This window comes from Pygocentrus nattereri, chromosome 7 (genome assembly GCF_015220715.1).
Source record: "Pygocentrus nattereri isolate fPygNat1 chromosome 7, fPygNat1.pri, whole genome shotgun sequence".
NCBI lineage: Eukaryota > Metazoa > Chordata > Actinopteri > Characiformes > Serrasalmidae > Pygocentrus > Pygocentrus nattereri.
Genome location: NC_051217.1, coordinates 35,982,720 through 35,992,981, shown reverse-complemented (window position 1 = coordinate 35,992,981; position 10,262 = coordinate 35,982,720). Strand labels below are relative to the sequence as shown.

General features: G+C 43.2%; 1 long non-coding RNA gene across 1 annotated transcript; it reads left to right on the top strand.

The window, feature by feature from the left end:
* Positions 1 to 2,115: 2,115 nt before the first annotated feature.
* LOC119263737 lies at positions 2,116 to 9,997 on the top strand. Its single transcript, XR_005130488.1, has 4 exons — positions 2,116 to 2,167; positions 2,278 to 2,299; positions 8,663 to 8,721; positions 9,870 to 9,997. It is a non-coding gene; the product is annotated as an uncharacterized LOC119263737 (long non-coding RNA).
* The last annotated feature ends 265 nt before the right edge of the window (positions 9,998 to 10,262 follow it).

The following is a 10,262-nucleotide window of genomic DNA, read 5'->3' as shown; positions in this document are numbered from 1 at the left end:
AAATAACTGAGACAGATATTAAAAACAACTTTTGTATTACAAGCAAGAAAGGAAAAACAAGTAAATTGGACTGTGAGTGGAAATAAGCGATGATGAGAGAAATTTTGTATAAAAACCTACTTAAACACTGGTGAGCAGCCCAGAGCAAAATGCCAGTGGACCGCCAGCTTTGCCATCAGTGGGCCAACAGTAGCCCACTATCCTCTTGCTTTTCAGGGGCTGTAATGTCAAATGTACCCAAGTATGTAATGGATTTTACTTATATTTTCTGAGTTTTCAAAACCAGGTAGAGCTGTAGTAAGTAGCATTAATCCTACTGACTGATCCTCTATGATAACTCTATGATAGGATAGTGGACCACTTTCAGCCCACTGATGGCAAAGCTGGTGGTCCGCTGGTGTTTTGCTCAGTGCTTTCTGGTCTTTAACCTTTTCAACTCCTTGAGGCCACCAGTGGTTCCAAAACACATTTTGTCATATGCTTCATAACTTTCATATTTCATAAGCTACATTCAAAAGCTGGGTGTCGTATGAGGCTGTAACTGTCTTCTTTCCAGGCAAATAGATGGTGCTGTAATTTTATCCCTTATAATAAAAGAAGCTGAACTCCAAGTTTTTTTTTCTCTACTAAAAGTCGACCTATTTTTCCAAAACTCTGGGCTATAAACTATAAACAGATGGCGTCTCCTCAGTGATCTGCTCTGTAAAAATGATTTTTATAAAATAATACAAAGAGCGTCTGAGATTTTTGTATTTCAGCAGTAAATTGTAAGCATATAGTAATATGTTTATGATCATAAAACACATGTTCTGTTAATTTGAGGGGAGCTTTTAGAAATAAATAAATACAATAAAAATGTACATTTATTTCATGCAATTACTGGATAATTTGCCTTACAATTTGGTCATGTAAATTCAGATGGGACAACCATAATATACCCCGGTCAATTCAGATTATTGGACAATAGTCACTCATTTTCCACGCACAGTCTTTCTTTATACTGTATATAAATTAAAACAATTTTAATCTAGCAAAGAGAAAAGGAACACTCTATGACAAGGTGCCTGAAAAGTCAGGGGTATGATAGCTTTACCAAGTTACTCAGTATCCCATAGAGTACAGATTAATATTCATTCATTAAATCTGCCAAGAACAGGCTGTACACAAAAACTGACTGACCGTGTAAGAAGAAGACTAATGAGGAAGACTAACAAGAGAGTTACAGTATTCAGTGGCTGAGATTGGAGACACTGTGTACATCAACTATTGCCTGGGTGCTTCATAACTTTCTTGGAGTGGTGAAAAGAAAGCCACTGTTAAATTAAACTCACATGAGCCCTCGGGTATGGTTTACTAGAAGCAACTCTGAAGTCAGCTGGAAAATAGTTCTGTAGTCTGATGAGACCAAAATCCATCAAACACTGCACATCATCATAAACCCATCCCTACCATGAAGCATGGTGGTGGCAGGATCATACTATGGTGATGCTTTGCAGCAGGTGCTGGAAAGCTTGTGAGGATAGAGGGTAGAATGAATGCAGCAAAATACAGGGAAAACCTAAGTTAAGTGATAGTTTTTTAATCCCACAAATGGGGAAATTACACCTCTGCATTTATCCCATCCGTGAAGTGAAACACCACATACACACTAGTGAACACACACACTAGGGGGCAGTGAGCACACTTGCCCGGAGCGGTGGGCACCCCTATCCACAGAGCAATTAGGGTTTAGGTGTCTTGTTCAAGGACACCTCAGTCATGGACTGTCGGCACTGGGGATCGAACCTTCCAGTCACAGGGCCAGTTCCCTAACCTCCACCCATGTCATGCCATCTGCAAACCTGACCCTTTGGAGGAGATGTGTCTCCCAGCATGACAGCAAAAACAGCCAGAGCTCCAAAAATATTATGATTTAATGTGTGTACGGTTGTTCAACGCTGTGTTTGCTAGTCATGTACTGGCTAGTGTTTTTTTTTTCTCATGAAAATAAGCAGGCAGTCACTACTAAAACATTTTGCCAGTATTGTAACTGTTGTTATTGATTTTTGTTGTTGTTATGATTATCAGGTAACACGTTGGTGTCTGTCTCCACACCATTGAGAGTATTAATTCCTGTGCTGTGCATTTCTTTTGGATGAAGAGTACGATTCAGATCCTGGACACCAAGGTAGATTCCTTCAGCTGTTGAACTCACATACGAAATGATACCAGCACTTAGACCAGCACATTTGTACCACTTCATTCTTTTATATAGTACTATTTCTTCTGTCTCTTCAGGAAAGCCCTGTGAACTCTACATGTAAGTTTAATAGCCACACTTTTTACACATCATTCAACAGTGCAGTTAAATTCAACACTAAGAATATTCTACCAAAAGTAAGTAAGTAAGTAAGTAAACATTTATTTATATAGCACTTTTCTAAGCACAGCTACAAAGTGCTTCACAAACAACAAGTACTAAAAATAGAATGATAAAACAAAACAGATACATATAACTATAAAAACAGTACAGCTATATTCATAAACAACATAAAACTGACATAAAACCATAAAAACAATGCAGCACTATCCAGTAAATAACAAAAGCATCACCTGTGACCAAAAGCTAATGAATAGAGATGCGTTTTGAGTCTTCCTTTAAAAATGTCCTTTGATTCAGCTAGTCTAACATCCAAAGGCAGAGCATTCCACAACTTGGGGGCACACACAGAAAAAGCACAATCTCCCTTTCGTTTCCGTTTTGTCCTAGGGACCACTAAGAGCCCCTGACTAGATGACCTTAGTGATCTGGTACTAGGATACGGTGATAATAATTCTGAAATATATTTTGGCACATCAATGTGCACCGCCTGGTATGTTAAAACCAAAATTTTGAACTGAATTCTAAAAACAACAGGCAACCAATGCAGAGATGCCAGTACAGGGGTAATATGCTCCCTTCTTTTAGTCCCGGTAAGTACCCGGGCAGCTGCATTCTGAACCAGCTGCAGCCGTGCCATTACCCCTTGATTAAGACATGTAAATAGTGCATTGCAATAATCAAGTCGTGATGATACAAAAGCATGAATGATCTTCTCTGTGTCCTGGAAGGAGAGCATTTTCTTGATTTTGGCAATATTTCTCAGTTGAAAATAACAGGCCTGCACCAGCTTTGTTATATGCATTGAGAAATTAAGATCTGAGTCAAAGATGACTCCGAGGTTTCTGGGATAAGGGTTTATCTGTGAAGCCAATAACCCAAGTTCCTTCTTTAGGTTATCAGCAACCTTTTGAGAACCCAGAACCAATACTTCTGTTTTCCCGTCATTTAATTTGAGGAAATTACAGCTCAGCCAATCCTTAATTGCTTTAATACAATCAGTGAGACTCTCTAATCTCCTGAAGTCGTTCCTTTTAACAGAGAGATAAAGCTGTGTATCGTCTGCGTAAAAATGATAAGAGATATTAAAACGATGAATCAGGTCACCTAAGGGGAGCATATATAAGTTAAAAAGTATAGGACCAAGGATTGAACCTTGTGGAACTCCACACGTTAGATCAGCACATGAAGATAACTTTCTTCCAGTAGATACCCTAAAGGTTCTATTTGTCAAATACGAAATGAACCAATCTAATGCAGTTCCAGATATTCCAACCCACTGATGCAACCTCTCTATTAAAATATTATGATCAACTGTATCGAAGGCTGCACTTATATCCAATAAAACTAAAACAGAGACTTCCCCAGCATCTGTGTAACGGGGAGCGAGGAGGCGGACGCACACGCTGAGATAAGCGAGATTTATTAGGGGCAAATCCAGGGTCGTAGTCAGAACATTCCAGGGTCAGTGAGCCGACACGTACAGACTTAGGGTAAGACATCTCAAGAATCAACACAAACGAAGACCAGGTACAAAGACACGATACAAAGGTACAAAGACTGGCAAACGCAAAGGGCAAACACAGGGCTTAAATACACGTAACAATGAGGGACAGGTGAATACAATCAGGGGCGGAGTTACAAAACCAAAACACGAGCACATGGACAGGACTGGGAGGAGCCAACCGTGACAGAACCCCCCCCAAAGGCACGCACACCGGGCGTGCCACACAGAACAAAACAAACCAACCCAACAAGAAAGCGAAACCCAGAGAAAGACAAAACTAAACTAAACAGGCACAGAGGCAGAAACGGGCACAGAGGCAGGAACGGGCACAGAGGCAGGAACAGAACCACAAGGCACAGGAACAGACGGAGACACACCAGACACAGGAACAGACGAAACAGAACGAGGACAAAAAACGGAGGGAGGACGAGGAGGCACAACACAAAACGACGCCGAACGAGAGACGACCGGAGACACAGGACGAGGAAAACAAGAACGAACAACAGACCACGCAAAAGACAGGGGAACAGGCACCAGGACAGACACAGGAACGAAAACGGGCACGGAAACAGAAACAGGAACAGAAACAAAAGGAGACACAGGAACGGGAACCACAACGGGAAAGGGAACTGAGACAGACACAACAGTAGGGAAAAGGACAAAACCAGGTACAGAACAAGGCAGAAACAAAGGAACGGAAACAGACACAGAAGGCACAGAAGGACCACGGGGAACAGGGACAGAAACGGGATTCCCAGGGGGAACAGACACAGACGAGGGCGGGATGGGTGGGAACAAAGGGGATGTAACGCCCACGGAGGCAGGCGGGCCTGCTACGACGTCCACAGAGGCAGGCGGGCCTGCTACGACGTCCACGGAGGCAGGCGGGCCTGCTACGACGTCCACGGAGGCAGGCGGGCCTGCTACGACGTCCACGGAGGCAGGCGGGCCTGCTACGACGTCCACGGAGGCAGGCGGGCCTGCTACGACGTCCACGGAGGCAGGCGGGCCTGCTACGACGTCCACGGAGGCAGGCGGGCCTGCTACGACGTCCACGGAGGAAGGCGGGCCTGCTACGACGTCCACGGAGGAAGGCGGGCCTCCTACGACGTCCACGGAGGCAGGCGGGCCTGCTACGACGTCCGCGGCGACTGGCGGCGGGTCCGGAGGCGCAGGCGTGCCGCGGGGTGCGGCCACGGGATCAGAAGTGCCGCGGGGTGCGGCCATGGGATCAGAAGTGCCGCGGGGTGCGGCCACGGGATCAAGCCTTCGGGCTGGGGACCTCTGCTCCAACCTGGAGGAACACACAGATACTGGACCCACTCGGCCGTTCCCAATGCTCACTCGAGCGATTGGCAGCTCGCAGTGACGCTTGCGAACGAGCCGAGTACCAAAAAACGGGTCATCTGAATGCTCCTGCCGTCTGACACCGTCTTGCACTGCAGGTCGCTCCTCCCTGCAGTGGCGCTCAAGACGGGCAGACCCAAGGCGCTTACCTGAGCTCTCGTCGCCCGGACACAAGGCGGGAAGGTCCTCCGCTTTCTTGCGGGACCGACGAGACGCTCGTGTTCCCTCAGCGCCAGGGGATTTGCTGTCTCCGGCTTGGTGGCGTTGGGACACAGCGAACTCGGGCTGCTTTAAAACAGCCGGAGTTTCGTCCCAACGGAACAACCACATGCCGGAGTCTCGCTTACCTGCTGCGTCCTGTGGCGGCCAGTCTTTCTGTAACGGGGAGTGAGGAGGCGGACGCACACGCTGAGATAAGTGAGATTTATTAGGGGCAAATCCAGGGTCGTAGTCAGAACATTCCAGGGTCAGTGAGCCGACACGTACAGACTTAGGGTAAGACATCTCAAGAATCAACACAAACGAAGACCAGGTACAAAGACACGATACAAAGGTACAAAGACTGGCAAACGCAAAGGGCAAACACAGGGCTTAAATACACGTAACAATGAGGGACAGGTGAATACAATCAGGGGCGGAGTTACAAAACCAAAACACGAGCACATGGACAGGACTGGGAGGAGCCAACCGTGACAATCTGCATTCATCAAGAGGTCATTTAATATTCTCAAAAGCGCTGTTTCAGTGCTATGTTTCTGCCTGAAACCTGACTGAAATTTCTCAAAAATACTATTTTCTTCTAAAAAGAACAGCAGCTGTTTTGCGACCACTTTCTCAAGAATTTTTGAGATAAAAGGTAACTTTGAGATTGGCCTGTAATTTACACAATCCATCGGATCAAGACCAGGTTTCTTGAGAATCGGCTCCACGATCGCCAATTAAAACAATCTGGCACACAGCCCGTATTAAGTGACAAATTCACTATTTCTTGAAGATAAATGCCCACAGAATCGAGAATGCTCTTAACAAATGTAGCTGGGAGAATGTCACCAGGAGAAGTTGAAGGATGTAAACAATTCACAACTTCTTTTAATTCCTCAAGGGAAATGGGAGAAAACTGAGTGAAAATTTCAACACCTTCAAAAGGAAACGAGGATGTGTTAGTACCTGTAGTTCAGCTCTCTTGGTCTGGACCAAAGCAGAAATGATACAGTGAATCATTTTAGCTCTGATTCATTTAGCATTCACACTGACTTATTTAACTACAAACCAAAATATTCAAACAAAAGTCATGGAAATAAAAAGTTGTAACTGATTGGATGGATTTTATGACATACAATAACTGTGATAATGTCCACTGGACTTTATGAATCCTGCTGTTCTGTGTTCTCTCTGGGTCCGTAGGTTTTATTTATGTCTTGTTTTGTCTATCTTGTGATATTAGAGCAATGAGCCCTGAGACTCCCAGTGTTACTGCTGTTTTTCATGATACCAGGCAGGGTGACACTCTGCCGCCGTCGCCCTCTGTTGGTGGCCGGCGGCACAGGCTGGACCATTACACAGAGTTTATGAAGAGATAATAAACGCAGGCATGTGTCAAAACAAGATTAGCCTCTTCCTTTCCACATACAATGGTTCTTTCCGTATTTGGTCTGTTTAGATGTCTTTGGTCCGTATTGTGCTCATACTCCAGAGCTAGTGTTGAAGTGAACCAAGACTGAGCTGGACTGCTTTTCCCAAAAGCATCAATGAGAGACCAGTGTGGTAACCATGGAGAGACAGTGTCCTGAATGATAGTGCCTCTATCATTTAATCTTTGTAGTTGTTTTGGTAAAGGCACCCTTTTTCAGGGGGTCTTGGCATGCTTGTTTGTTGAGCTCCAGTGTTTGGATGGCAATTTTCTTACTTGCTCTAATGAACCGCAGTAACAGAGCAGTCGCACCAGCCTTCTTTTTAATTGTACCAAACCTGCCAGATCTGAACGCCCCCTAAGAAACAGATTTGTTAAAAGTGGCCGTGGGGTTGTTTTTCAGGGGTGGGCCTAGGACCCTTAGTTCCAGGGAAGGGGAATCTTGATTCTTCAGCAGACCAAGATAATTCTGGACAGATCTTTGCTTCCAACTTTGTGTTAAAATTGGCTACATAATTGCCTTAATGAGCATGCCTTAGTTTGAAAAGGAGGTCGTCTTCTACATGAGCTCACCTGAGTAAACCTCAATGGGACCTTTTCACAAAGAATCATGATTACTTCTGGTTTAAGCGTTAGCCGGGTAAAACTCACTTCCGTTCCATACAGCTACTGCAGAAGTGATGACAAAATGTTATAGCAGTTGTACGATAAAACTGAGCTACAACATCGATATTTTGGTTTTCCTGCACTGTCAAACAGCGAGAATAAGAAGTGGATGGAAGCGCTGATTTAACTTTAAACCGAGCTAAAATGTGTGGCACAGCCTCGTTTTTACTGCAGTCTGCTGCAGCTTCTCACATCAGGCAGTCTCTGTGTCTTTATACAACATGCCAGTGATTTCTGTAATAATTCTGTTTTCAAAAGAAAGAAGAACTTTTATACGCAGTTTGCATGAATTTGATGGACTCTGTTTATATTAAGCTAGCTAAGCTGGCTAGAAGCTATTGCTAACAGTAGCTATAATCCCATAAAGCAGCTTTCTTTTATAGTTACTTCTGTTTAAAAAGCTAATGCAGACAATAAACCATCAACCAAATCATTCTTACATGATCAGTTTGGTATAAACAGCAAACGTTAGCTGGCACATTATGTCAGAAACCTTACGTGGCTCTTCTAAGATCCCAAACTACCAGCTAAGCTGGTTACGCCAGAAAAAGGAAATCAACACTTCACAGTAAAACCGCGATGCTAAGATACAATGTAGTGTAGTGGTAATGCCTCTACCTTCTACGCTGTAGACTGGGGTTCAATCCCCACCTGGGCAAGCCCCCTACACTATACCAATAAGAGTCCTTGGGCAAGACTCCTAATCCCACCTTCACCTACCTGTGTAAAATGATCAAATTGTAAGTTGCTCTGGATGAGAGCGTCTGTCAAAATGCTGTAAATGTAATGTAAACTAAGATATGTCTGTTGTAGCTCAGTATTTGAGCATCACAGTTCACTACTATTACATTTTGGCATCGCTTCTGCACTAGTTATATGGAATGAACGTTAGTTTTACCCTGCTGACACTTAAACATGAAGTAAGCGTGACTCTCTGTGAAAAAGGCCCATACAGACATAAACCGGACTTAATAGGACTTAATTACACTCAAAGAGAGTGAAGCACTTTCCTCTCTAAATAAAAGCGCAGAGTGTGGTGAGGCTTACTTGGGCGACACCTCCTGAAAATCTCTGTTGTAAAAGATCTTTTTACTGTGATCATAGATTTTATCAAACAGGGGTGATGAGCCTCCTTCTCCTTCTCTTCCCACAGACCATCAAGTTGGCATTCACCTGTATGTGAATATTCAGTGAGGGCATCCGCTTCACCACGTAAGTCACAGCATCCTCTTTTTAAACAGGTCAGAGCTCAGAGAAACGGTCAGAAACGCTGTGCAAAACGTGAATCAAAACAAAATGCAATGATGTTCAGATCATTTAAATCCTATGTTTAATTGAGAATAGTACAAAGACAGCACAAATATTACGAGCTCCCATCTATAGAAATGGATATGAATTTCTAGACGTGTACTGTCTGACGTTAGAAGCAAAGGTTTTTTACCTCTGCTGTTTGCCATGTTTAGTTTCCTAGACCATGTATCCATAATCAGAGATACTTGCTGTGTCCATATTAAACACTCAAACCAAGGCTTCCTTTGGAATCTGGAGTACTTCAACCGTTTACTGTCATATGCATAAGTTTGAATACTTTGCAGATTGACGTTTGAATACTGTTCCATATGACTGCGAACATAAGATGTTTTCTGATTTTCTAAATGAAAATAACATCAAATTTTAATGAACAATGTCTATTTATTTGCAGCTGAGTTTAACATTCTAGAAAAAATAAACCACAAACCCTAAAATGTGCCTTGTGTGTTTCACAGGCCATATTTTATGTTTTATTATATCGCAATACAATAAATTCAGTGAATTACTGTCATTGTGCATTAAAATGTCCAAATGTCTTTTCTCCATTAGAAGATGTGTTCACTTATTTTCAATTAAAAATCAAGATGAATGACTTTTGATGAATCTATACATTAAAACCCCCCAGAAAATAGTATGTTTTGAGTTTATATTACAATGTATGGACTTCTCGAATTGTGTCCTTCAGCCTGGCTCACTCTTATTTATGTGCTTCACCTCAGTGCTATAGTTCAGGCCCCAAGAGGGTGAATAAAATAAGATAAGGTGTGAATTCTGTAACACAGCCTTCATGGCCAATCTTGAAAAACATACCTGTCTGACTGCTGTGAACATTCACTGATGACATTGCTATGAGAAAACGAGGAAATGACCGAAAGCATGTTTTACTTGAGCCCATTTAACTACATAAAATATCCATCTTAGTTTCACTCCACATTGGGTTTTGCCCCTATATTACAGTATAGTACAGCATGTTGTTTTAATCAGTGCGGGTAAACTATTAAAGATGTTGTTAAATATAAAATGTGTTTGTGTATTTGTGTTTACATCAGACTGTCCTGCCCAGAGGGAGCCCTACCTGGACCTGGTTTCTCTTCAGAAAGCGGCAGGGAACTGGGATTTGGAGGCCAAACTCTTTGACGTGCTTGGCAAGACAGAAAAGGAACTGGCCAAACAGAAGCCTCTACAGGTTTGTCATAGACAGTGTTACTGAGTTATAACAGCTTTTATAGAGATGTGGTCTCAAGTCACTAGATTAGGACTCGAGTCAGACTTGAGTCACGAATGATTTCAGTCTCGGAGCTCAAAATGAATGAAACGTGGACGTGTGTCTGGCTGCAGACGGAACTCTCTACATTCAGCTACTTTTCATGTGAATACATTTGTTTATTAGCGTAAGTACGACAGACCTGCATGGACAGTATAAACCGATCAGCAATAGAGAC